The sequence below is a fragment of the Gymnoscopelus microlampas genome (assembly GCF_963454915.1).
Source record: "Gymnoscopelus microlampas genome assembly, chromosome: 2".
NCBI classification, from domain to species: Eukaryota; Metazoa; Chordata; class Actinopteri; order Myctophiformes; family Myctophidae; genus Gymnoscopelus; species Gymnoscopelus microlampas.
Window position 1 is genome coordinate 59,070,237 of NC_139939.1, and position 3,889 is coordinate 59,074,125.

Here is a 3,889-nt window from a genome sequence, read left to right on the forward strand (position 1 = left end):
CTGAGCAAGCAGGCAGGCTCTATTAGCTCAGTAGTAACTATAGAAAAGTGTGCTCCTCGGAGCACAAGGTCTCCGCCAGGCCGGGCTGCCTACCCAGGGCCCGCAAACATTGGTCATAGCCACTTGGAGTGGCAAGGGAGCTGACCAGTACAACCACAGTGTGATACTGTTGTCCACTGTGAAGCTCCACTGGAGCAGTTGGGGGTTCAGTGCCTTGCTCAAGGGCATTTCCCCACCCAGAGTTTCCCTGCTGGTCCGGGGAATCTAACCTGGATCGAGCCCAGGGCACCACAAAGGGTTAATCCATCCCTGCCAATGGGCTACCCCAGCTATTCTTTTGTTGTTATTTTTAAATGATTATGATTTTTAAGCTATTATTGTCTCCGCCAGGTCGAAAGGCTTTTACCCCCTGTCCGTCCGTCCGTCCATCTGTCTGTGAACAGCTAATCTCCGGCACCGTTGGCCCGGCCGCTGCGAAACTGTGCACACTCACTCCCTGGATGCCAATTCAGAACCTCTGCCCCAAAGTTTTCCCATAGGCCTGTTATAGCGCCACCAGGAGGCCGATTTGTGCAAAACCCATTTTTTTATATTACTCCTACAGATTTTATCTAAACGTCATGCAAATTGGTACACAGTATCTCTATAGTCATGTGATCAACCCAGATCTGTCCGATTTCCCAGATTCTATCCTGATTGGTTAAGGTTGGTTTCCAAAGTTTGTAGGATTGGTCCGTTTTGAACAAAATGCCTCAAATCAAGAAAGCAGTATGCGATTTCCGTGAAATTTCACACGCGCATTCACTAGGCCGAGGAAGAAATGCCACCCTTTTTGCATTGGCCTGTTATAGCGCCACCAGCAGGTCTAATTTAGCAAAACACATTTTTGGAACAAAATGCCTCAAATCATGAATGCAGTGTCTGATTGCTGTGAACGACCTAAGAATAAATGCCACCCTTTTCACATTGGCCTATTATAGCGCCACCAGGAGGCCACAATAACGTACCTGACCTGGCGGAGACCTGTGCTCCGAGGAGCCCTTTTTCTAGTTCTATATATGTTTTTATTATTATCTTATGATAGAGATAAATGAAGGCCTAAGACTTGTTACACAGAGATTATTATGTTACATAGATGCATTTTCTCTTCATACAGTAGAAGCATATTGAACAATAAATACATGAATAATTATAAAGCTTCTTTGAGTAAACTTTGAGTGTCTGAAACATTTTGGCTAAAGTTACTGTTTTGTTACAAAGCTGCATTTTCTATTCAGCCATTAATGAACTACATATAAGATTTATAACATATGTTTGAGTAAAGCTTTAATATATCTTTAAGTATGATGTGTCAGGATCTGTGTCTCTGAATCTTATTATGTAGTATCGTTCCTATTGTTTATTGTTCTCCTTGTACTTTTATTGTGTAGTATTGTTCCTAGTGTTTCCTGTCTGCCCTAGTGTTTGCTACCTGTCTTGTCTCTCCTCCCTGTGATTACTTGTTTCTCCACCTGTGTACTGTTAGTCTCCCAGCCAATCCCTGTGTTGATTGTGGTTATGTTTCACCTGTGTCTTGTTAGTCTTTGTCTATTTAAACCTCCCTGTGTTCAGTGTGCCCTTGTCAGATTATAGTTCATGTCATGGTGTGTCCTGTTGTATGTCCTGCCTTAATGTCAGTTTGTATGCTGATTTTATTAATAAATCTTCATTGAACCTTCTCTGCCTGCCTGGTTCTGCACTTGGGTCCAAAACTTGTTTCATATCGTGACAGTATAATCTGACCAAATGGACCCAGCAGAACAGAGACTTTTCCAGCAAAGGGTGGATGAATTTGACTCTGCAGTGACTTGCCTCATTGCCTCCACTCTCAATCAGCGTGCTGAATTTGAAAAGAGGATTTCGACCCAGCAGCAGTGGTTCCAGGAAAGGCCATGGGTGAGCCACCTTGTCCCACACTTGAATGACGTCCGTGAGAGGCTAAGGAACTTCATTGGCTCCACCTCAGTCACCCCTGCTTCCCAGCCTGCTCCTCCTGTCAGGATCGGGGCCCTGAATCTGCAACCTGCCAGCCCTAATCCTGCCCTACAGAAGATCCAGCCCATGGACGTCATAAGCTATATTCAGAGCAGGGTCAAGATCCCTGTTTATTCTGACCCAGATTCAGATGTCGACCCATACCTAGTAGGCACCAGTCTGGCTCTGGGAGGTCCCCGTGGGGTAGGTGACCAGAACATCATCCTGGGTCGTGTGGCCAATTCTGCCAGTGCCCAGTCGAAGCCTCGTAAGAGGTCTGGTCGCCGCCGCTCCCGTCGCCACCGGCGCACCCCATTACCCAGTGATACAGATTCGCCTCCGCCCAGCGATGACGACATGCCGCCCAGCAGCGCCAGAGAGGCTCAGCCGCCGCCCAGCAGCGCCAGAGAGGCTCAGCCGCCGCCCAGCAGCGCCAGAGAGGCTCAGCCGCCGCCCAGCAGCACCAGAGAGGCTCAGCCGCCGCCCAGCAGCGCCAGAGAGGCCATGCCGCCGCAGCCCAGCGCCACAGAGGCCACGCCGCCGCAGCCCAGCGCCACAGAGGCCACGCCGCCGCAGCCCAGCGCCACAGAGGCCACGCCGCCGCAGCCCAGCGCCACAGAGGCCACGCCGCCGCAGCCCAGCGCCACAGAGGCCACGCCGCCGCAGCCCAGCGCCACAGAGGCCACGCCGCAGCTCAGCGCCACTAAGGCTCCGCCGCCGCAGCTCGCCGCCACTAAGGCTCCGCCGCCGCAGCTCAGCACCATAGAGGCGCCGCCGCAGCGTGCCGCCACTAAAGTTCTGCCGCCGCAGCTCAGCACTACAGAGGCTCCGTTACAGCAGCTCAGTGCCACTGAGGCTCCGCTACCGCCTTCTGCTCCACCTGAACCCCTGTCAGCTTTCTCAGCTGACAAACCTGACCAATCTGAACATTATGAACTTCCACCGGCACTCCAGAGGTCAGTTTTCGCCCCAGTCCCACCGCCCGTCAACCCTTTTGTTCCCCGGGTCTCAGGGCCTCAGTTTCCACAGACTGTTACCTCTCCCCAGCCCCCTCTGCTTGGCTCTGGAGCTCCATGCCCCAGAGGTTCGGTTGGGCCACAAACCAACCTGTTGACTGGTCTTCCGATCTGTATGTCTGCCTGTCTCTCTGTCTGTATGTCTGCTAGCGTGTATGCCAGTCTTCTTGTGCGTTTGTCTACTCCTCAGTCCTCTAACCTGTTTACCCCCCTGTTATGTCAGACTGCCTGTTTGTCCGCCTGTTTGGCTGTCTGTCAGTTAGTTTGTTTGTCTCTTGGTTTGTCTCAGTTTGTGCCTGTCTGTTTGTCTATGTGCTTGTCTGCATGTTTGTCTGTGTGTCTCTCAATCAGTTAAGTCTGTTCGGTTTTGTGTCCACCTATGTTTAGTTTTTTTTCTTGCCTTGCCCAATGCCAGTCCAATGTTTTTGTCCTGACTTAGTCCTGCCAGTCCAGTTTTTGGTTTTGAGCCCCTCCTTTCCGACCCCCCTCCACCCACCCTGCTAGGTGTTCTGACATTGTTTTTGGGATGTCTGGAATCCATCCCTTGAGGGGGGGTACTGTCAGGATCTGTGTCTCTGAATCTTATTATGTAGTATCGTTCCTATTGTTTATTGTTCTCCTTGTACTTTTATTGTGTAGTATTGTTCCTAGTGTTTCCTGTCTGCCCTAGTGTTTGCTACCTGTCTTGTCTCTCCTCCCTGTGATTACTTGTTTCTCCACCTGTGTACTGTTAGTCTCCCAGCCAATCCCTGTGTTGATTGTGGTTATGTTTCACCTGTGTCTTGTTAGTCTTTGTCTATTTAAACCTCCCTGTGTTCAGTGTTCCCTTGTCAGATTATAGTTCATGTCATGGTGTGTCC